Below are 25,327 nucleotides of genomic sequence, written 5' to 3' on the forward strand. Positions count from 1 at the left end.
TCAGCTGCTGCCACAGCACGTCCCTGACCCCGGCCATGTCTGCCCCCTTTCCCTCTTGGAGCCTTCCCATTCATGTGCCAGGTGTAACGGACATATGGATGGCACAGCAAGCTACTGGGCAATATGAGTGAGGGGGCAGTCTACGTGATGTGAGGCATAGTTCTGTGGTCCAGCAAAGCTCAAATGTACCGCAGATGTGGATAGTATGGTACGCGTAATGCACAGGCACCCAGAAACAAAGAAAATGTGTACGCGATACCAGGATCGATACCAGGATAGCTTCTGAAATAAGAAAAAAGCAGTATGTGATACGCATTAGCACCGAGTAACACATAAAATGTGTACGCAAACCCCAGAGAGCTACCAGAAAAGTAAGAATAGTGGAACGCGATACATAGGGACACCCAGAGTTCAAACAAATAAGTATGTGACTCACCATTAGCTTTGCAAAAATCAAAAGTAAATGTGCATATACGCGGAGGCAAAGTCCCCACCAAACTAACAAGTACGTACGGTCCCTGAAGTGAACGAAATGCATGGCACCCCAAAAGACGCCTGTACTCCACTCATCTATCTCCTCCCCTTCGCACGCATGTTCAGAGTTGCTTTTACACGAACTTATGTATTCCTCTACGCAGCACATGTCACGTAAGTTACGCTCTGAGGGCCTTTCCTCTGTTTACACGTGTCTACACTTTCTCAGTTTTTACATGCAAAGTTCCTTCACTCTGTTTCCAGCTGCCTTCATTGTGAGACATGGAAGACCCACGCTCCTGCCTCCGTGCCATATAACCTGCCTCCTCCTGCCCTGTGCTGCCTCCAACTTTGCCATCTGCTGCTGTCTGTAGTGTGTGAGATTCACTTTCTCTGCCGTCTGTCAATCCCCACGTGGGTCAGCTGGGCTCATCTCGCCGCAGAGTGAATGTCAGGTCTCTCTTAAATTACATTTATCAAACACTGCTCTGATACACTAAGACATCACTATAGCATGCACGTGGGAGGCTCTGAGACCTGTGCCGGGGGAATGGAATACGAAATACACTCATACTGACCCACACATTCTGTGCTTTGTTGGTACTGCTCCTCTCACACCCAAGGTTTTCCACCCTCGTTTTGATCTATAATGTATCCTTCCCTGTACCTTGCATTACAAAGTAAGTATTTATGTGACAAGGTGAAACAGTCGTTCATGCTTAGATCTCTTATGGCCAGTAGGTTTACGATTTGTGCTGTGGTCGTTCACTATCTTAGAATGCAGGGGTGTGGTGATCAGGTCCGTGCTGTGGGCCATGGCTCTGTCTGGGTTGGCTGGGTGGGGGTTAGAGGCCTGCTGGCAGCTTGTCTGTGATGAATGGGCACTGTGAGGAGCCTGGTGTCTCACGGCCTTGCAGGGCGCCTTCCTCCCAGTGATACTCCTCTTGCACCCAAGGCTTCCACCCTTGTTTTTATTTATAATTTATCCCTCCCTGTACCTTGCACTATAGAAGATGTATTTATGTGAGAAAGTGAAACAGTTGCACATGCTTAGATATTTTATCCCTCCCTGTACCTTGCATTACAAAGTAAGTATTTATGTGACAAGGTGAAACAGTCGTTCATGCTTAGATATTTTATGGCCAGTAGGTTTACGTTTTGGGCTGGGGTCGTTCACTATCTGAGAATGAAGGGGTGTGGGGATCAGGTCAGTAGTGTGGGCCATGGCTTTGGGTAGGCTGGGTGGGGGGATTAGAGGACTGCTGGCAGCTTGGTTGTGATGAATGGGCACTGCGACAAGGGTAGTGTTGTCTCAGGGTCTTGCAGGGCACATTTCTCCCAGTGACAACAATGGAGGGACAAGAGGACACTTCTGTGAGAACTGGTTATGCGGACCCATCCTATCTTAATGATCTGGGCCTAGTCGAGTCCTTTCATGAAGCTAAGAGCTGTACAGCACTGCCAAGCAAGACTATGCATCTGCCATGATTACAAAATGGCGTTTCTTTCTATGCGCCCACTAGGGATTATGCATCTGTCGTTCACACTATATTATATCTGCACCTATTTTCATAGCATGGTCCCCCCCTTGTACACTACACGATTTCATATGGGATTCACCTCACCTTAGAGCACATGGGGGGTGGGATAGACTAATTTCCATCCCAACATTCCACCCATATTTGAGCTTGTTTTCCCACCTCACTGCATCCTCATATGGGGGTGTTCCCTTTATCGGCAACCAGGCCCTATGCATATGTCTCAAGCTTTTTCCTGCTTTTGGATACTCCTCAGGTGTACATGTCCTATAGATGCAATCCCCATCCCCGGTGAAGTCAACCCATACTTCTTTGTAATTTTCAGGGTCAGGGGGACGGACATTGGTTGAGTGATACAATCAATCAACTACATCTCCCACGGGGATAGGGACCATGAGAGGAATGGGGTGATTAGTCTGCACTTCTAATTCCTTTGTATTACGAGGTAATTTAGGACCACCAATAGAAATCATCATCATTGTGCTATTAGGCACTGCTTTGGCACAATACCAGAGAAGATCACCAGGACAAACACGATGATGGGCACCATCATTTTCACGAATGTCCCGAGCTAGGATGGGGCCCAACTAAACAAACGCAAGTGAGAAACAATCTTCTTCCTGGTCGCCAACCTCCTTTTTCATCCTCGCCCCAAGATCATGTACTGCAGCAATAACGTGTGATAATGTCCCATTTTCAGCATCTTGGGAAGACACGAAGGTTCAACATGAACTCCCAATCTTTTTGCGCACACCACCTTCCATTGCGGTTAGCAGAACCAGCACATATCAGTTCTGCATCGTTATCAATCTGAGGGTGCACAATTTCACTCTTATGACATTGAAACCTTGCTCGGTATCGTTAGCCAATAGGATTAGCTCCCAATAAACGATCTGTAGCCATTTGGCATTTGCTTGTGTCTGTATGCTCAGTATTAAGGATGCAGAAAATGTCTCTGCGGATGTGTAAAGCTTGTACTCATCAGGTATTTGTGCGAGCAACTCGGATAAGTCTTTTGATATGTCATTTGATGCTCTGCTTCTTCTTCGCACATGTTCATATCATTCATTCTCAGGAAGGATGTGAAAGTCTGGTGATGACAACGTGTGCTGTGCTTCGATTGTTCGGGGTACTGTGGGTGCTTCATCAGACAGTGGTCTCCCTTTCAGGTGCTCTTCTGGAACTGAGTGTAGCACAGCTACCGAACTGTAGCCTCTCTGGAATTGTGGGAGGGGCAAGCACACCTGTTGGCCACATGCCCAGTAGTAGTCCATCAGCGCTGCCGTTCCCTTCTTGAGGTCTGGAATCAGCACAGCCCTGTTACACCATTCGTTTGAGCTGACAGAAACAGTTCCTTCACTGAAAAAGCACAGTCCATAAGTCTTTTCTTGGTGCACTTCTACCGGCTTCTCTAGTGCTGCAATCCATGTCAATTTTGTAATGTGCTCTGTCCATACTTGTGCTCAAGTTTGTTCCACGGGTGCCACAATCATTTCTGTAAACCCTAAAAGTCCTTCAGCTTTGCACGTGAGTGTTGTTTCTTGCCACTTGTTGTTGATGTATTTTGCCTCTTCGATCTCCAGGTGGGGTTGCTTGAGCCTCTATAATTTATACTTCTTGCGGTACTAAATCCTTAGCTGCCCCAGATGTGTGCAGTATTAAGGAGCACACAAAGAAACTACTATTAGTTGTTCGCCTTCCCACTGAACTCATGTCGGAATACCAATTGTTGGAGTGTTAGGGATGGCAGACATCTTCCACAGCATCCAGGCCTAGGCCATGGTATGCATCACAATTGGGTTTATGTACTTGTCTTTTCATTCTGCTATGACGTGATATGTGCCTTTTTGCTAGCCTACATGTGCCACTTGTAATATGTGCAGTACTGCTTACATTACACAAAAGGTTTTTGACATTTGGAAGTAATATTTCAAAGATTTTACTTGTACACACAGTTGTGGGGAGTTGCTGTCATTTGTGGGTGTCACATCATACATGATTTTTGGTCATTTGTTTTTTGGTTCTGTTAAATTAAAGGGTGTGCTTTCATTAAAGGACATGCTTTCACTCATTCTTTCATTCAAGTTCAGGATTGGGAGCGTTTCAGTTATGTTAAAGGGTGTACTTTTGTTTAAGTTCCAGTTCCCTGTGTTCCTTCCCCCCTTCTTTTAGAAGGCCTGCCCAGATAAAAGAGGCCTCCCCAATATATACACAATGGGGACATTAGAAAGGTAAACAAAAGGTAAACAAAATGTCCATGAAATGCAGGCCACACACATATGAATACATTCTGGTGCTACTAACTACATTTCAATTTCTAGACAATGAACAGTGTGATGTTGTTGTCTTCATCTTTGTAACATTTGTAGAGGGAAAAAACTGGAACAATAAAGAGATAGGAGGTTATGTAGGGTAACAGTGTATAAACTGGGTGGTGGTAAGGAGGAAGGAAAAGGAGAGAGAGAGAGAGAGAGAGAGAGAGAGAGAGAGAGAGAGAGAGGGGGATAGAGACAGAGAGAGAGAGAGAAAGTGAGAGAGAGAGTGAGAGAGAGAGAGAGAGAGAGTGAGAGAGAGAGAGAGAGAGATTTAATTCTTCGGTAGTTGATGCTTTTAACAGCAATGTATGTTTGGTTATCTCTTGTACATGCACTTACATAGTCAGCATTGAGCTGCATTAACTGTGGTAGAATTGTTGCATTACACTTGTATTGTTGGTGTGGAATTGGGTGGGGCCCTACGAAAGTCTGAAAGGTGTATCCAATATCAGAGCCCTTTCACCTGCACCACGAGAGGGGTGGAAATCACAACCTCGCAGGGCCCATGGAACCTGGGATTGTTCCATTTTCTTACAAAGCTTCTGACATATACCAGCTCCCGAGCAGTAATGGTTGTGTGGGTGCTGGGTCAGTCTGTGAATCTGCCACGTTTTGTGCATCCTCTGGGTGCGGTGGTGCCATTTGACGTGACACGCACCTGAACACCAATGTTAGGTGTGTCAACTAATTCTTGAATTCCTCTCCCAGGACTGCTGCTGCTATATGGGCATGTGATGCCCTCCTCACAGGGGAGATGGTTGTTTGCCTTCATCTGCCAGTTAATATTTTGTGGAGGGAGAGGAGGTAATCCTTGCTAGGCTGAGTGCACAAGTGAAACAGGGACAAGGGTATGCAGTATACCCAATTCTTTTTCAGGGTGTTGCATAACTTGGACAGCCTTCTTTTGAGGAGGCCGTTGATATGTTCCACCATCCCATTTGCTTGTGCGTGGTAAATCAAACACATGCAGTGCTTTATGCCCAATAGTGCTGTGATCTCTTTGAAGAGTTCAATGAAAAAATGGGTTCCGTTGTCAGAACACAAAACGTCACACACTCCCCATCGGGGGGAAAACCTCATGTACAATGAATTTTGGAGCACATTTGGCATCTGCTTGGGTGCATGGACCAGCCGCAACCCACCTCGAGAATGGACATACCACCACAATCAGGTATCAGCTCCACTGCATCTTTCTCTTGCATAGTCAATATGCAGGTCAGGTAAAGGCCCAATGGGGCTGGACAGTGTACCTCCCAAAGTCCAGAGGATCGTCCCTGTGCTAAACATTTGGCATGTGGTACATTGGATCACTAACGTAGAGAGATGTTCTTGGAGGTTTGGTATAGACCAGTCCTCCTGGATGTCTGCTGCAATGTGTTCTTGGAGCTGTGAGAAGGTCGTGCAACTGCTCAAATGCCATGCACAGCAGTTCTATGAGCATCACTACTTTCCTAGTGTATTGTTGTCTTCATAAGAGGTCAGTTGTAACTGTGTGCATCCACGTTTAAGCCATATTTCTTGCTCTTCCTGGGGTGCCCTATATTGAAGCTCTATCACTTGCGTTATGGGCATAGATATGTATGAATCTGTCTCAGATCTTGCAGCCACTGCTGTGATTACATATTCAGCAGGCATGGGCACCAGGAGGTATGCTGCAGCTTCAACTGGGGTGTCAGTGGCTGCATTCCCCAATGAGATTTTGTCAGTGTTGTTGGTGTGTGCTGTGCATTTAACAACCACTACTACAGAAGGTTCTGCGAGGGCAGAAATCAGTGTATTGAGCAGGGTGGCCTGCTGCACTGGTGAGCCGTCTGCCTGTCTGAAGACCCTCCCACTGCAGCGTGAAAGACCTGCATGCACTGTGGTGGTGACATATGTAGAGTCTGATTAGATGGTGGCATAACACCCCTTGAATGCCCAAAGGACCTCAATAAGTGCTATGAGCTCCACTGCCTGGGCTGAGTTGCGCATGGGCAGCCTTTTCATTACCAGTGTTTCATAGTCATCACCTTCTAATCACACCACTGCTGCCCCAACATGTATCTGCCCTGTATCCTGGTCAATTGTTGCTGATCTGTCAACAAAATGATCTCACTTTCTCCTAAAGGGCTATTTCTGGCTTTGGGGATATCATCATCCTCACCCTCATGTGTTGCACAGTCATGTAGTTGTAAATCCTCGTCAGTGCACGGCTCTGTGAGGAACGTGGTATGGTTCACTGTTTTACACGTCACAACTTAGACGTCTGGGCTTGAGAGAATGATCTCGTATGCTGATGCCCTCTGGGTGGTTACAGTGGTTTTTGAGCAGTCTAGGATGGCAAATACTGAGTGTTCCACATACAAAGTTACTGATTACCCAGTCACAATCGTGGAGCTTTTTTTGATTGCAGAGGCTGCAGCAGCGAGACCTTGTTCACAAGAAAACAGCCCCTGCATCACTGAGTCTAATATCCTGCTGTAATAGGCTAGTGACTTGTGGCACATTGTGCTCTTTTGTGTGAGTACCGCTGTTATGAGGGTGCCATTTGAGTGCGAGAATATATAAAACTCCTGCGTGTAATCTGGGGTGTCAAGGACAAGGGGCTGTTGAAATTACTTCTTTTAAGTCATTGAAACTCTTGATCATATCTGCAGTCTAGACTATCTTGCTGTTCTCCTTTTGTGCTTCCTTGAGGCCCTGTGAGAGTTGCCTCATGTATTCTGCATAGTGAAGAATCCATGTCCTGCAGTAATTGCATAATCCTTGGAATTGCGGCATGTCTTTCACTGTGAGAGGTTTCAGAGTGGCATGCACTGTTGCTGCCCTGTCAAGGATTATTTTATTTCTGTTGGCAGAGATGATAAACTGCCCTAGGTAGAGTACTTCCTGTTGGCAATAGTGGAGGTTTGCCTTGTCTACCTTGTACCCCTCACATGCTAACAATTGCAACAGGGCAATGGAGTCTCTGTGACAATGTTGCTCACTTTCACTGCACACCAGCAAATCATCTACATATTTAATTATCATGCTGGGTACCTGGATGTTGCCTAGGTCTTCATGCAGTATCCTATTGAATATGCTGGGGCTTTCACAGTACCCCTGGAGGAAATGAGTGTGTTCGTAGAGCTTTCTGCCCAGGCTAAATGCAGTGAGGTATTTGTATTTGTATTTATTTGTATTTATTTTATTTGTATAATGCAACCAGGCCCGGAGGCATCGGGCGCATATCTTCAAACAGTAGTTACATCAAGGAGGTCATTACAGTAGCATAAAGTAAAAGAGCATAGAAGTACAGGAACAGTGCAAGTTAGTCAGACATACATCAAAGTCAGGATATTCGACTGTTGTGAGTCTGGGTGCAGGGGTACTGAGAAGAGGGCATTCTTTAAATCTACAACTGTGAAATGGGTTGCTTTTTTGGGGATGCTGCACAAAATGGATGCCGGGTTGGGGAAAAGTGGAAACTCCTTCGGTACTATGTCATTAAGGGGACAGAGATCCTGGATCATCCTCCAACTGCCCCCTGTTGCCTTTTTGATAGGCTATATCGCAGTGTTTTGCCTGGTGAGGTAGAATGTATTATGACCATTGGTGTAGCAGTTCCTGTTTTGTTTCCCTGATACCCTCCTCTGCTTCCCTGGACAATGGATATTGCTTCACCTGGGGTAGTACTGGCCACCTTATGTGTGATTCTGACAGAGGTTACTTCTTTTAACATCCCTACGTCATGTGGGTTAGTTGTCCATAAGTCTGCAGGAATGTGTTGTAAGTCTGCCTGACTGAATGGGGGTGGCACGACCACAGTCATGAGGGGGCTCTGAACTATTGTTATTGCACCATTATCTCACAGGGTGTGCAAATTTCAAGGATGATCTCCCCATTATTTTTGTCATCCTCAAAAAGCTCTGCATCGGTCAATTCTTTGAGGGGCACAGTAGGATCTGTGCATAACATGGTGCTCCACTGGAATCCGTGGGGGTCAGTGTCGAAAACTACAATTCTTTTAGCTGACACTAGCAGGCCCTCTAGGTCTAGGGAGAGTATCATGCCTGCAACTAACTCTGGGGACACCATGGGACAAAAAATGTTCACTTGCATTTTACAGCATCACTGTGTGTTTGGCATCAGTGTGGTTGGGGTGGAGGGAGGGGGGCTCACTGTGGAGGTTTCCCATGGTCCCGCTAATGGCACTTTTGTTTGTCATTGCTGTGTCAAACCCATGTCATACAGACACGCCCACCAGCATGTGCAGTCACACGCGGCCTTCTCTCATGCGCTGCTCCACCTCGGACACTGGAATGCAGTAGTGAGCCATGTTTGCTCTTTCTGAGTGGCAGCACATTTTCCCTGTCCCAGTGACTCATGCACTCTTTGACTGCCCTTGCATCACCCATGCATGGCCCTGTCATGTTATTGTTCCCTGACAGGTGTTTTGCCACCCTTTCCACCCAGGTCACTGATGCTCAGGATGTGACGCACCTGGTCATTGTTTGTGGACCTGCAGAATTATTTTGCATTAATTTGTCACATGTGTATGGGGTGGGCTGATTAAGGTCTGGAAGGGTGTGTCCGCAGATGCTCCAGTCCTGGATGGATCTACGGTGCTTCCTGTTGATCGTGTTCATGGTGGACATGTTGGTGCTCCACTTCATGGCTCTGGCAGATTCCAGCCGTTCAGGTGGGCTGCTGACATGCATTGCACTGGTATTGTGGAAGACTGTCAGGGGGCAGCCTGGGGAGATGTCACAGGTGAGGGGGCTGGTGGGTGGTGTGCAGACTGGAAAGGGCTGCCTGGGGGGGTCACAGGTGAGGGGGCTGGTGGGTGATGTCTGGTCTAGAGTGGTTGATGTGCAGTAGGGGGGTATGCGGCCAAAATGGGTGCCAAGGGTGTAGGGAGGTGGACTCATGTTTTCGCAGGGATGCAGCCTGAACTTGCGAGGTGAGGCACGTGATTTCGCTGGGGTGCAGCCTGGGCTTGCAAGGGAGGGCCTGTGCTTTCTCAGGGCTGCAACCTGGACTTGAGAGGTGAGGCACGTGATTTTGCATGGGTGCATCCTGGGCTTGCGACAGAGGGCACGCGATTTCGCAGGGGTGCAGTCTGGCCTTGCGAGGTGAGGGTTTCGCAATTTTGCTTGGGTGATGCCTCTACTTACGAGGGAGTCCGATGTTTTCAAAGGGGTGCAGCCTAGGCCTGTGAGGTAGGGTGCACCTTCGCGCATGAGTACTGGGTGGTGGGTCAGGGGTTGACGCAGAGGCTTGCACCTGGTTTGGGATTTTGCTTGCTTTTTGGTGTACGGGGGAGTGTGTTGTGAGCGTTCCCCATGCAGTTTGTGTTTAAATGCGCCTTTGGGTCCATGAATGCACCGGTCGTGCATTTCTTTTGTGCACCGAGGCTTGCGCAGGGTCCTTCTCGGTGCTCAGCCCTTGCGCGATTTCCGCACCCAAATCCATGAATCGCACCCATTCCTCTGGGAGGAAGGTGCGCTCCCTATATCCGAGAGAAGAGCCTCGCTTGGGGAGCTGTTCTCGGAACCAGCCTTACTGGAGAATGAAAACCATGGCCACATTATAATCCTGGTTTCACATGTTACGTGGAGTGCACTGCATACATGAATCGGCCCACACTGCTGTGTGATGTATGACGAGGCGTCCATGTGCTGCAGAAGGCAACATGTCATCTCTTTCAGGGGATGATGCTGGACAAGGAAGAGAAGGGACGATACAAGTCTACTCGTCCAGCATTACTGGAATCCTGCCGGGTACCATTTGCCAGCCTGGTTTCTGCCAAGGCCCTGCTGGCCTGTGGATTTAGTGCAAACGCCAGGAGACTTCGTGCATCGATCTGCGTATCACCCCCTACTTCCATGTAAGTGTTGCATTGCCAGTGCAAGGGGCATCTTTGAATTTAACAAAAAGGGAAACACATAAACAATGACATGACCCACTCTTGTGTGCTGCTGGGCTCTGGTGGTGGTTTGTTCACCTAAGTCACGCAGGTCTATGGTGCCATCTCATGTGTGCCCACTAAACATGTGGGGATGCCGACCATGTCAGAAATAGCGTGCCCTCCTGGCTAACCCTCACATGGGCAAAGTCTCAAATCTAGGCGCTTCTGCCATTACTACAAGGTCCACCCCCCCTGCGGTGTGAACAAGGCCTCTCCTTACTGCCACCCGATGCTATTCCGTGGACGACCCTGTGCTGTTTTATGGTGGCACCATAGACCTGCGTGACTATGTGTTGTACTTCATGGTGTGCGCCTGTGCTGTTTTATGCACGGTGCTGTAGTTCATGGTGTGCGCCTGTGCTGTTTTATGCACGGTGCTGTACTTCATGTTCATGGTGTGCGCCTGTGCTGTTTTATGCACGGTGCTGTACTTCATGGTGTGCGCCTGTGCTGTTTTATGCACAGTGCTGTACTTCATGGTGTGCGCCTGTGCTGTTTTATGCACGGTGCTGTACTTCATGGTGTGCGCCTGTGCTGTTTTATGCACGGTGCTGTACTTCATGTTCATGGTGTGCGCCTGTGCTGTTTTATGCACGGTGCTGTACTTCATGTTCATGGTGTACACCTGTGCTGTTTTATGCACGGTGCTGTACTTCATGGTGTGCGCCTGTGCTGTTTTATGCACGGTGCTGTACTTCATGTTCATGGTGTGCGCCTGTGCTGTTTTATGCACGGTGCTGTACTTCATGGTGTGCGCCTGTGCTGTTTTATGCACGGTGCTGTACTTCATGTTCATGGTGTACACCTGTGCTGTTTTATGCACGGTGCTGTACTTCATGGTGTGCGCCTGTGCTGTTTTATGCACGGTGCTGTACTTCATGTTCATGGTGTGCGCCTGTGCTGTTTTATGCACGGTGCTGTACTTCATGGTGTGCGCCTGTGCTGTTTTATGCACGGTGCTGTACTTCATGTTCATGGTGTACACCTGTGCTGTTTTATGCACGGTGCTGTACTTCATGGTGTGCGCCTGTGGTGTTTTATGCACGGTGCTGTACTTCATGGTGTGCGCCTGTGCTCTTTTATGCATGGTGCTGTACTTCATGGTGTGCGCCTGTGCTGTTTTATGCACGGTGCTGTACTTCATGGTGTGCGCCTGTGCTGTTTTATGCACGGTGCTGTACTTCATGGTGTGTGCCTGTGCTGTTTTATGCACGGTGCTGTACTTCATGGTGTGCGCCTGTGCTGTTTCATGCACGGTGCTGTACTTCATGTTCATGGTGTGCGCCTGTGCTGTTTTATGCAGAGTGCTGTAGTTCATGGTGTGCGCCTGTGCTGTTTTATGCACGGTGCTGTACTTCATGTTCATGGTGTGCGCCTGTGCTGTTTTATGCACGGTGCTGTACTTCATGGTGTGCGCCTGTGCTGTTTTATGCAGAGTGCTGTAGTTCATGGTGTGCGCCTGTGCTGTTTTATGCACGGTGCTGTACTTCATGTTCATGGTGTGCGCCTGTGCTGTTTTATGCACGGTGCTGTACTTCATGGTGTGCGCCTGTGCTGTTTTATGCAGAGTGCTGTAGTTCATGGTGTGCGCCTGTGCTGTTTTATGCACGGTGCTGTACTTCATGTTCATGGTGTGCGCCTGTGCTGTTTTATGCACGGTGCTGTACTTCATGTTCATAGTGTACACCTGTGCTGTTTTATGCACGGTGCTGTACTTCATGGTGTGCGCCTGTGCTGTTTTATGCACGGTGCTGTACTTCATGGTGTGCGCCTGTGCTGTTTTATACACGGTGCTGTACTTCATGTTCATGGTGTACACCTGTGCTGTTTTATGCACGGTGCTGTACTTCATGGTGTGCGCCTGTGCTGTTTTATGCACGGTGCTGTACTTCATGGTGTGCGCCTGTGCTCTTTTATGCATGGTGCTGTACTTCATGGTGTGCGCCTGTGCTCTTTTATGCATGGTGCTGTACTTCATGGTGTGCGCCTGTGCTGTTTTATGCACGGTGCTGTACTTCATGGTGTGCGCCTGTGCTGTTTTATGCACGGTGCTGTACTTCATGTTCATGGTGTACACCTGTGCTGTTTTATGCACGGTGCTGTACTTCATGGTGTGCGCCTGTGCTGTTTTATGCACGGTGCTGTACTTCATGTTCATGGTGTGCGCCTGTGCTGTTTTATGCACGGTGCTGTACTTCATGTTCATGGTGTGCGCCTGTGCTGTTTTATGCACGGTGCTGTACTTCATGTTCATGGTGTGCGCCTGTGCTGTTTTATGCACGGTGCTGTACTTCATGTTCATGGTGTACACCTGTGCTGTTTTATGCACGGTGCTGTACTTCATGGTGTGCGCCTGTGCTGTTTTATGCACGGTACTGTACTTCATGTTCATGGTGTGCGCCTGTGCTGTTTTATGCACGGTGCTGTACTTCATGGTGTGCGCCTGTGCTGTTTTATGCACGGTGCTGTACTTCATGTTCATGGTGTGCGCCTGTGCTGTTTTATGCAGAGTGCTGTAGTTCATGGTGTGCGCCTGTGCTGTTTTATGCACGGTGCTGTACTTCATGTTCATGGTGTGCGCCTGTGCTGTTTTATGCACGGTGCTGTACTTCATGGTGTGCGCCTGTGCTGTTTTATGCAGAGTGCTGTAGTTCATGGTGTGCGCCTGTGCTGTTTTATGCACGGTGCTGTACTTCATGTTCATGGTGTGCGCCTGTGCTGTTTTATGCACGGTGCTGTACTTCATGTTCATGGTGTACACCTGTGCTGTTTTATGCACGGTGCTGTACTTCATGGTGTGCGCCTGTGCTGTTTTATGCACGGTGCTGTACTTCATGGTGTGCGCCTGTGCTGTTTTATGCACGGTGCTGTACTTCATGTTCATGGTGTACACCTGTGCTGTTTTATGCACAGTGCTGTACTTCATGGTGTGCGCCTGTGCTGTTTTATGCACGGTGCTGTACTTCATGTTCATGGTGTACACCTGTGCTGTTTTATGCACGGTGCTGTACTTCATGGTGTGCGCCTGTGCTGTTTTATGCACGGTGCTGTACTTCATGTTCATGGTGTGCGCCTGTGCTGTTTTATGCACGGTGCTGTACTTCATGTTCATGGTGTGCGCCTGTGCTGTTTTATGCACGGTGCTGTACTTCATGTTCATGGTGTACACCTGTGCTGTTTTATGCACGGTGCTGTACTTCATGGTGTGCGCCTGTGCTGTTTTATGCACGGTACTGTACTTCATGTTCATGGTGTGCGCCTGTGCTGTTTTATGCACGGTGCTGTACTTCATGGTGTGCGCCTGTGCTGTTTTATGCACGGTGCTGTACTTCATGGTGTGCGCCTGTGCTGTTTTATGCACAGTGCTGTAGTTCATGGTGTGCGCCTGTGCTGTTTTATGCACGGTGCTGTACTTCATGGTGTGCGCCTGTGCTCTTTTATGCATGGTGCTGTACTTCATGGTGTGCGCCTGTGCTGTTTTATGCACAGTGCTGTACTTCATGGTGTGTGCCTGTGCTGTTTTATGCACGGTGCTGTACTTCATGGTGTGCGCCTGTGCTGTTTTATGCACGGTGCTGTACTTCATGTTCATGGTGTGCGCCTGTGCTGTTTTATGCACGGTGCTGTACTTCATGGTGTGCGCCTGTGCTGTTTTATGCAGAGTGCTGTAGTTCATGGTGTGCGCCTGTGCTGTTTTATGCACGGTGCTGTACTTCATGTTCATGGTGTGCGCCTGTGCTGTTTTATGCACGGTGCTGTACTTCATGGTGTGCGCCTGTGCTGTTTTATGCAGAGTGCTGTAGTTCATGGTGTGCGCCTGTGCTGTTTTATGCACGGTGCTGTACTTCATGTTCATGGTGTGCGCCTGTGCTGTTTTATGCACGGTGCTGTACTTCATGTTCATGGTGTACACCTGTGCTGTTTTATGCACGGTGCTGTACTTCATGGTGTGCGCCTGTGCTGTTTTATGCACGGTGCTGTACTTCATGTTCATGGTGTACACCTGTGCTGTTTTATGCACGGTGCTGTACTTCATGGTGTGCGCCTGTGCTGTTTTATGCACGGTGCTGTACTTCATGTTCATGGTGTGCGCCTGTGCTGTTTTATGCACGGTGCTGTACTTCATGTTCATGGTGTGCGCCTGTGCTGTTTTATGCACGGTGCTGTACTTCATGTTCATGGTGTACACCTGTGCTGTTTTATGCACGGTGCTGTACTTCATGGTGTGCGCCTGTGCTGTTTTATGCACGGTACTGTACTTCATGTTCATGGTGTGCGCCTGTGCTGTTTTATGCACGGTGCTGTACTTCATGGTGTGCGCCTGTGCTGTTTTATGCACGGTGCTGTACTTCATGGTGTGCGCCTGTGCTGTTTTATGCACAGTGCTGTAGTTCATGGTGTGCGCCTGTGCTGTTTTATGCACGGTGCTGTACTTCATGGTGTGCGCCTGTGCTCTTTTATGCATGGTGCTGTACTTCATGGTGTGCGCCTGTGCTGTTTTATGCACAGTGCTGTACTTCATGGTGTGTGCCTGTGCTGTTTTATGCACGGTGCTGTACTTCATGGTGTGCGCCTGTGCTGTTTTATGCACGGTGCTGTACTTCATGTTCATGGTGTGCGCCTGTGCTGTTTTATGCACGGTGCTGTACTTCATGGTGTGCGCCTGTGCTGTTTTATGCACGGTGCTGTACTTCATGTTCATGGTGTACACCTGTGCTGTTTTATGCACGGTGCTGTACTTCATGGTGTACACCTGTGCTGTTTATGCACGGTGCTATACTTCATGGTGTGCGCCTGTGCTGTTTTATGCACGGTGCTGTACTTCATGTTCATGGTGTGCGCCTGTGCTGTTTTATGCAAGGTGCTGTACTTCATGGTGTGCGCCTGTGCTGTTTTATGCACGGTGCTGTAGTTCATGGTGTGCGCCTGTGCTGTTTTATGCATGGTGCTGTACTTCATGGTGTGCGCCTGTGCTCTTTTATGCATGGTGCTGTACTTCATGGTGTGCACCTGTGCTGTTTTATGCACAGTGCTGTACTTCATGGTGTGTGCCTGTGCTGTTTTATGCACAGTGCTGTAGTTCATGGTGTGCGCCTGTGCTGTTTTATGCACAGTGCTGTAGTTCATGGTGTGCGCCTGTGCTCTTTTATGCATGGTGTTGTACTTCATGGTGTGCGCCTGTGCTGTTTTATGCACAGTGCTGTTTTATGCACGGTGCTGTACTTCATGTTCGTGGTGTGCGCCTGTGCTGTTTTATGCATGGTGTTGTACTTCATGGTGTGCGTCTGTGCTGTTTTATGCATGGTGTTGTACTTCATGGTGTGCGCCTGTGCTGTTTTATGCACAGTGCTGTTTTATGCACGGTGCTGTACTTCATGTTCATGGTGTGCGCCTGTGCTGTTTTATGCACGGTGCTGTACTTCATGGTGTGCACCTGTGCTGTTTTATGCACGGTGCTGTACTTCATGGTGTGCACCTGTGCTGTTTTATGCACGGTGCTGTACTTCATGGTGTGCGCCTGTGCTGTTTTATGCACAGTGCTGTACTTCATGGTGTGCGCCTGTGCTGTTTTATGCACAGTGCTGTACTTCAGGGTGTGTGACTGCTGCAGTAGGGCACTGTGCTTCTCTGCGTTCCCGGGTCATGTGTCAGGCACAAAAGTGGGGTTTTGCAATTAACAGCTGAATGCTCTGACAGGAACTGGAAGTGAGAATTGAACTGCATGTTTCCTTCTCACGTGTGGCCTCAGGTGGCATGCAGATTATCAGAACCGATCCGTGGCCAGCCGCCAAAGAGAGTCACTGCGCGCACACACGTTGAACTGTTTGCACGGTCCCGCGTCACTCATGCCCACAATTTAAATATCAGTTTTCAAATATCATTCCCAATATTGTCTAAGGGGGTCATTATGAGTTGGGCGGTAAGGGATTACCGGCACCGGTAAGGAGATCGGTGCCGGTAATACCTCACCGCCCAATTCCGAGGTCCCTTAGCTGGAACCGTAACCACATGTTCCTTACGGTTCCCGCTAAGGGAGCAGGGCGCTAATAACGGGCTTGCTAGTCGCGAGCCCGTTATTAGCGCCCCCCCATTCCCATTGAGCCCTATGTGGGCTCAAATGGGAATGGGGAATTGTTTGTTCAATGGGAACTTACCGCTCCCTCCAAGGTCGGAATGCACCAGTAAGTCCCCATTGAACAAGACCGGTGCCGGACCCGGTATTGGAGGCAGCCATGGCGCAAATAGCGCCATGACTACCTCCAATCTCGGAATGAGGACCGAAGTCTCTCATTGTTAGTTTTGGTTATTAGGTGGCCGTTGAGATCCATCTATGAGCCAAAACGATTGCATTGGAGTTCAGCAAGAAAAGCGGGGAGATGTGAGCAGCGGCACAGGTGTTAGGTTATTTACCCACCCAGTGCCGGTCGGGACCGTGCTAATCCCTATGGCCATTCCAACCCACTACCAGCCCCAGCCCACCCAAAACACCACCACCTAGGAGATCTTTGAGATAGCTATGTTATGTAGGAACGTCAAACTGCGTGTGGTATAATTCCTGCCAGTGTTCCTTCTAAAGCATTCCCATCACTGCGAAGACCCTGTGAAACTAGCCCTACTGTGACAAGACCACACAGACCAAGCAGAACACAAACCCACGACTACAGCCTCAACCCGAGGAGATGGAGTAATGAGGCTCAAACCTCGGTATCCAAAAATCACCGCTGATGGATAAAAATCTATCAGTAAGAAGAAGACGCGTTCTAAGCATTCTTCTGAGAGTCAATGGGTGCATTGCTGCTGTAAATGAGCTCCTGGTGTAAAACACATGTCTTAACCAACTTTCCCTGTAGCCACTTGATTTATCCACCCACCCGAACCCCACTCTCTCTGGCCCCATCCTCCCGACCCCCACTCTCTCTGGCCCCATACTCCCGACCCCCATTCTCTCTGGCCCCATCCTCCAACCCCCATTCTCTCTGGCCCATCCTCCTGACCCCCACTCTCTTTGGCCCCATCCTCCTAAACCCCATTCTCTCTGGCCCCATCCTCCTGAACCCCATTCTCTCTGGCCCATCCTCGTGACCCCCACTCTCTCTGGCCCCATCTTCCCAACCCCCATTCTGTCTGGCCCCATCCTCCAACCCCCATTCTCTCTGGCCTGATCCTCCCGATCCCCATTCTCTCTGGCCCCATCCTCCTGACCCCATTCTCTCTGGCCCCATCCTCCAACCCCCATTCTCTCTGGCCCATCCTCCAACCCCCACTCTCTCTGGCCCATCCTCCTGACCCCCATTCTCTCTGGCCCCTTCCTCCAACCCCCATTCTCTCTTGCCCATCCTCCCGACCCCCATTCTCTCTGGCCCCATCCTCCCAACCCCCATTCTCTCTGGCCCCATCCTCCAACCCCCATTCTCTCTGGCCCATCCTCCTGACCTCCACTCTCTCTGGCCCCATCCTCCAGCCCCCATTCTCTCTGGCCTGATCCTCCAGACCCCAATTCTCTCTGGCCCCATCCTCCTGACCCCCATTCTCTCTGGCCCATCCTCCAACCCCCATTCTCTCTGGCCCATCCTCCTGACCCCCATTCTCTCTGGCCCCTTCCTCCAACCCCCATTCTCTCTTGCCCATCCTCCCGACCCCCATTCTCTCTGGCCCCATCCTCCCAACCCCCATTCTCTCTGGCTCATCCTCCAACCCCCATTCTCTCTGGCCCCATCCTCCCAACCCCCATTCTCTCTGGCCCCATCCTCCAGCCCCCATTCTCTCTGGACTGATCCTCCTGACCCCAATTCTCTCTGGCCCCATCCTCCTGACCCCCATTCTCCCTGGCCCCATCCTCCCGACCCCCACTCTCTCTGGCCCCATCCTCCTAACCCCCATTCTCTCTAAACCCATCCTCCCGACCCCCACTCTCTATGGCCCCATCCTCCCAACCCCACTCTCTCTGGCCCCATCCTCCCCATCCCCACTCTATGTGGCCCCATCCTCCTGACCCCCACTCTCTCTGGCCCCATCCTCCCGACCCCCATTCTCTCTGGCCCCATCCTCCCAACCCCCATTCTTTCTGGCCCCATCCTCCCGACCCCCATTCTCTCTGGCCCCATCTATCAACCCCCATTCTCTCTGGCCCCGTTCTCCCGGCCTCCACTCTCTCTGGCCCGGTCCTCCCAGCCCCCATTCTCTCTGGCCCCATCCTCCCGACCCCCACTCTCTCTGGCCCCATCCTCCTGACCCCCACTCTCTCTGGCCCCATCCTCCCGACCCTCATTCTCTCTGGTCCCATCCTCCCAACCCCCACCCTCCTTGGCCTATCCTCCTGACCCCCATTCTCTCTGGCCCCATCCTCCCAACCCCCATTCTCTCTGGCCCCATCCTCCCAACCTCCACTCTCTCTGGCCCCATCCTCCCGACCCCCATTCTCTCTGGCCCCATCCTCCCGACCCCCACTCTCTGTGGCCCCATCCTCCCGACCCCCACTCTCTGTGGCCCCATCCTCCCGACCCCCACTCTCTGTGGCCCCATCCTCCCGACCCCCATGTTGGACTCTATCTGGTTACGCAATAACGAGACAGAGCCAATGCTGCTGTGAACCTTCTTTATTCACGCCGATCACTTCTCTGCCCTCTGCCACTCCTGCCCCCTCCCCTTCCTCCTTCTTCCCGCCCTTTCCCTCAAGTCTTTCTTAAAGGGGCTGTGTCCCTTTTGTCCAATGTACAACACCTCCCCCGTACTTAACATGGGAGCCCAGTTACATCTGTTTGATGAGCCTCATTGGTCTCTTTACTGTTCGAGGGGGTCTTCCCGGGGATTCTCGGCTTTCGGCGGTCGACTTCACTGGGGGTTCTGCTTCTTCTTCACTGAAGTTCTCGTCGGGTGTCTCTTGTGGTTCGGGCTCCTCCAGATATAGCTTTTTGAAGAAGGAGGAGTTGCAAGTGATGTCTCCCAATTCTCCTGTTGCCGTAATCATGGGCCCCTTTATGGATGTGATGATTCGCGGCTCTGGACTGTATCGGGTGTCCGTCCTCTTGCGTTGAGTTTGTTGCACCAGGACCATTTGCCCCATCTCCAGTTGTTGTTCTTTCGCTCTCAGTTTGGTGTCGGCCCATTGCTTGGCCCTTCTCTTCTTTTCGGCATCTCGTTCCCTGATGATGAGGTCTTCCTCAGGGGTGTAGTCCTCCCATCGGGGAATGCGTGTCCTGGGTTGGTACCTCACCATGAGCTCAGCTGGTGGCTTTCCCGTGGCATCGTGTGGGGTATTTCGGTAGCTCCGAAGCATGCTGCAGATGGCCTTCGGGTGAGGCGTCTGTTCTGCTGCTGCTTTTTGTCTGGTTAGCTTGATTGTGGCCATAAACCTTTCCACCATCCCATTGGCTTGGGGCCAGAGAGGTGTAATCTTTTGGTGGTGGAAGCCTAGGTGACTTGCGAAGTTTGCAAATTCTTTTCCTTGAAACGGGGAGCCGTTGTCGGTCTTGACGACGTTGGGAATGCCCCACTCGCTGAATAGTTTGTCCACTATGGGTGCGGTTTCCACGAAGGATGTTGACGGCGTTTGCTTAACAAAGGGGAATCTCAAATATTCGTCCATTACTACTAATAGATAGCCTCCTTCTTCTAAAGGTCCATAGAAGTCCATTGCGACCTTTTGCCAGGGTCTTGTCGGGAGCGTGGTTAGTTGCAGAGGGTTTGGGTTTGGTCATCTCGCTGCCAGTTGGCATGGCCTGCAGTGTCTGAGCATGTCTTCTACTATTACATCCATGTAGGGGAACCAGACATAGTTCCTGAGAAATCTTTTTGTGTTGTCCATTCCCCTGTGGCCCTCATGTGCCAGTGTTGCTAGGGTCTTCCTTAGGTCCCTTGGTGCTACTAGCCTTCTCCCCCGTAGCAGGAGTCCTTGGTCAGTGGCTGTGAGTTCGTTGTGTATTTTGGCCAGCCGGTCCAGTTCCTTCTGGTTTACATCCTCCCCCCGGTTTCCTTTGTGTGACGTTCCCTCCATTTGTTGGACTGAGTGAGAAAGACAGCAGCTCTGAGTGTTGGGTCGGCTTTGCTCCTTTCTTCGAATGTTGCAGTCGAGATGGTCGGTGGCATGGCATTTGATGACAGGTATGAGATGATTCTGTGGCTTCCTGGGCTAGGGTGCCGTCTTTGTCCGGTAGGGGGTGTCTGGAGAGATAGTCTGCTGGGTTGGCGTCTCCCCCTGGTTTGTGGACGATGCAGTAGTCGTACTCTTGCAGTCTTATCCCCCACCGTTCTATGCGAGGTGGCATTTTCGTTTTGGGGTTCCCAAAGATTGATATTAAAGCTTGGTGGTCCGTTACTAGGGTGAACCTCCGGCCAATAATAAAGTGGTGGTATTTTTCGCATGCCCATACTGCAGCCAGGCTTTCCCTTTCTGCCTGGGAGTAGGCTTTTTCCGTGTGCAACAGGGCTCGGCTGGCATATGCAACTATCGCGTGATGAGCGTTGTCTGCGGTGTCGGTCTGGGCAAGGATGGCACCTAGTCCCACTGGACTTGCGCCAACTGTAATGATGGTGTGCCAGTCCGGACGAAAGTATGCCAGTTGTCGGTTGTTGGTGAGACCTTCTTTTATCATTGTGAATGCTTCCTGACAGGGTGCATCCCATACAAAAGGTGTATTCTTCTTTAGGAGGTTGCGGAGTGGGTCAGTTGTTGTGGTGTAGTTTGGGAGGTAGCGCGCACAGTATCCTGCCATGCCTAGTAGGGAGCGCAGGTCTGTCGTGGTCGTAGGTGCTTGGAGATCAGTGATGGCCTTAATCTTGTCCGGGTCGGCTGTTATCCCTTTGCTCGAAAATATGTGGCCGAAGAATTTAAGGCTTGTCTTGTTGATGTCACACTTGTCTTCATTGAGGGTCAGTCCCGCGTCTTGTAGGATGGAGCAGATGGTTCTCAGCGCTCTGTCGTGTTGTTCCCGATCTTTTCCAAATACTAGGATGTCGTCACTGTAATTTAGTGCGTTCATCTCGGATGCTATGAGACGTCTGATGGTCTCCTGAAATATTTCGGCGGCAGATGATATTCCGAAGTTGAGCCTTTTGTATCGAAAGAGGCCGTCGTGCGTTGAAAACGTTGTGATGGGTCGTGATTCTGGGTCCAGGACCAGTTGGTGGTAGCCCTGGTTGAGGTCGAGCTTTGAAAAGAACCTCGCTTGGTTTAACCTAATCAACATGTCCTCCAGGCTCGGGCCTGGGTGCCTTTCTCTCTGGATGGCCGTGTTCGGGATGCGCATGTCAACGCATATGCGGAGACGACCATTGTCCTTGGGAACAATTACTATTGGCGATACCCATGGTGTTGGCCCTTCTGCTTTCTCTATGATGTCATTGAGAAGGAGAAGTTGGATTTCTTTTGATACTTGTTCTTGGAGGCGGAAACCCACTTTGCGCGGGTGTTGCGGTACTGGCCTAATGGTATTGTTGATGTGTAGTTTGATGCATGATCCTTTTAGCATGCCAACTCCTTCAAATAACTTGGGGAATTGGCCCTTGAGGTCTCCCTTCGCCAGAGGTCTGTCGATCATTGCTCTGACGCATTTGTGTGATACTGGCAGTCCCTCTATTACTTCTGACTGGTTGTAGTGTAGATCAATTAAGGCAAGGGCTCTGGCCGTGCGGTAGCCGAGGAGGCAGCGGCCAATGGATGGGCTCTTTATAACGTGTATCGTGGCGGTTACCGTGATATCCCTGTGCCGCAGATCACATAGAAATTTTCCTTTGGAGGTCATTGGCTGCGCCGCTCCCCATTGAAAAATGTGAGTCTTGGATTCTTGTAGTGGGTATGAGGAGGCTATTTCCCTGTAGATATCTTCATTCATGATGGTTACCGTCGCTCCTGTGTCGACGATAAATCTGTTTCTGGTACTTCCCAGCTGTATTGTTACTCTGGGAGCTGAGGTGTCTTCAGTTTCAGCACTGAGAAGGCATACGTACTCTCTGTCGTACCCATCTTGTAGATATCGGGCTGGTTCATTCCCTCCCAGCTGATGTTGTGGTGGGGGCTCGAGATATGGGTCTCTTCCTTGTTGGAAAGGGCTTGGGGTTTCTGCCTTGTAGGTCGTCCCGTGTTCCGGGTTTTGTATGAAGTCACTCTGGTGTATGTCATATAGTTCATGGTCTTTCCTATCTGGTTCAATCTGAAGCCCCTCAAGGGCTCTTATGGTGTTTGGACGTTGATAAGCATTCGTGGGCAGTGCCGTACTTCTGTCTCCCTGTCGGGGTTGTTCCGTGTGTGTGTCCATCATGCGGGTGGTGGGTCGCGGCCGTGTCGAGCTCCCTTCTGGTAGTAGTTCTTTGCACATCACCTGGAAATGGTTTTCCATGCCGCATCTCATGCAGCGTTGGCAGGGCACAGACCTCTGTGCGGATACTCGAACCCGCAGTGATAACATTGGCGGTCGCTTGGCGTTCGTTGTGTTGGATACCTTGGGCTTATCCTTGTCTGTGGAGCTGGGTGTCGGGCGTATGGGTGCACTTCTCCTTTTTTGGGGTTCTCGATGGCTGCTGCCTGGATGTCCACTCTCTCATATACTCTTGCTAGGTCCAAAACTTCTTTTAGGGATAGGGGTTTCTTTAGGAGGTGTTTCCGGAACATTGAGGATACACACCGTTCTATGATGCGTAGCCTTATGGCTTCTTCGTCATTAAAGTTGGCGAAATCGCACTTCGATATTTTTCTTTGAAGGCGAATGACGAATTCTCCTATTGATTCATGTGGCAGTTGTCCACATTCGTTGAAAGTGTATCTTTCATAGTCACGGTTGGGTGAGATAACAATCTTTTCATTTATGGCTTGTCGGAGTCTCGCATATGTGGTGCGGTCCTGTAGGGGAATCGTACGGATGATATTTTTGATTTCTCTCCCTGCGACGTTTGCAAAGATGCTTAGTATGTTGGGAGGTTCTTGTGTGCCAATTGCACCCACAAAGTCTTCGAATTCCTCCATCCACTCTTCCCATCGTTGGCCCTGGTCGTGGTGTGGGTTCAGAGTAAACGGGGCGGGTCTTCTCATTAGGCTTACATAGGAGGAGGGTGTTCCTGGTGATATTGGTTGGGCATTGGGATCTGCTGCATCCTGGGCTGACATGATGGCGCAGCTCGGTGTGCTGTAGTTAGTTCAGTGGTGCATGGGCGTTGGTTATTATTAACTCCTGGTGCTGTGTCTTTCTTGGTATATCAGACGTTACCTGGGGAGACGCAGGGCTTTCTTTTGTCGCAACTTCTTTTGCTCTTAAATGTTTTATGGTAATGTCACGTGCGGGAGACACAGGGTTCCTTTCTTTGTAGTCAAATTTCGGTAGTGTCACGTGGGGAGACGCGGGGTTCCCTTGTGCCGTGTTGTGGGTTTTCACCCGTTTTATGGTAATGTCACGTGCGGGAGACGCGGGGTTCCCTTCTTTGCAGTTAAATCTGGTTAATGTTGGTAATGTCACGTGTGGGAGACACGGGGTTCGCCTCTTTGTAGTTGCCCCACCCGGCACCTTACTTGTTAGTCGGCGCTGCGGGCCTGCGGGTCTCCTCCGGTCTTCCGCGACGACGGGCGGGCCTCTTCCGGCTCCTCGGGCTGTAGGTCTTCTCCGGTCTTCCGCGACGACGGACGGGCCTCTTCCGGCTCTTCAGGCTTCCGCGTCGCTGGCTGCAGGCTTCGGTAGGCACGCGGGCTGCGGCTCGCTGATGTGTTGGCCTTCTGGTGTTGACGCTGGGCGCACGGGCCTTCCCGAACTTCTCCAGGCACACGGGCCTTCCAGCAGGGCGCACGGGCCCTTGCGGTCTCTTCTGGGCACTCGGGCCCTCTAGCAGGGCGCACGGGCCGCTGCTGACTCCACTGGGCACACGGGCCCTTCCTGTTGCTTCAGGACACACGGGCCCTCCAACAGGGCACTCGAGTCGCTGCTCTCTCCACTGGGCGCACGGGCCCTCACGATAACTTCTGGGCACACAGGCCCTTCTCGGGCCGCTGCTCTCTCCTCTGAGCACTCGGTCCTCCCAGCAGGGCGCACGGGCCGCTGCTGTCTCCACTGGGCACACGGGCCCTCCCGATCGCTTCTGGGCACACGGGCCCTCCAGCAGGGCACTCGAGCCGCTGCTCTCTCCTCTGGGGGCACGGGCCCTTCTCAACTGCTGGGCTCGCCGCCCTCCTGCCACTGCTGCCGGCACGCAAAGGGTCTCTTCGGCTTCGTCGTCAGTGTTGGACTCTATCTGGTTACGCAATAACGAGACGGAGCCAATGCTGCTGTGAACCTTCTTTATTCACGCCGATCACTTCTCTGCCTCCCGCCACTCCCGCCCCCTCCCCTTCCTCCTTCTTCCCGCCCTTTCCCTCAAGTCTTTCTTAAAGGGGCTGTGTCCCTTTTGTCCAATGTACAACACCCCACTCTCTCTGGCCCCATCCTCCCGACCCCCATTCTCTCTGGCCCCATCCTCCCGATCCCCACTCTCTCTGGCCCCATCCTCCCGACCCCCACTCTCTCTGGCCCCTTCCTCCCGACCCCCACTCTCTCTGGCCCCATCCTTCCGACCCCCACTCTCTCTGGCCCCATCCTCCCGACCCCCATTCTCTCTGGCCCCATCCTCCCGACCCCCACTCTCTCTGGCCCCATCCTCCCGACCCCCATTCTCTCTGGCACCACCTACCTATCCTACACCACTATCTCTACCCACACCTATCCCCACCCTCACTACTCCCAGACACCCACTGCCCTTCCCATACCCCCACCCACCTCCCCTGCACCAGTGTGCTTGGATCCCATTAGCCATGCGTTCAGCTTCATTACTCTCCAGGCCTGGTAGCCGCCCAACACGTAGACCTCGCAGCAGGGCAAAGCAGGTCTGTGATGCTTGGATGCATGTGAGGGATGAGAGTCACTGTGTATCAAAGGCATGTTTAAAATATTGGTGCATTTAGGCTGAGGCATTTTCTGGGTATTTGGCTGAATTTGATGAATGCAAAAGGTATTGAGACCCCAGTGACAATGTCCTCCTGAGAGCCTCTGCTTGTGTCAATATTTCGGGGTGAAAGGCTGGCTCGGGAGTGCAGGGGGTTCATGCAGTGAGTGCAC

This window comes from Ambystoma mexicanum, chromosome 13 (assembly GCF_040938575.1).
Source record: "Ambystoma mexicanum isolate Mex_15411 chromosome 13, UKY_AmexF1_1, whole genome shotgun sequence".
In the NCBI taxonomy this organism is placed as follows: Eukaryota; Metazoa; Chordata; class Amphibia; order Caudata; family Ambystomatidae; genus Ambystoma; species Ambystoma mexicanum.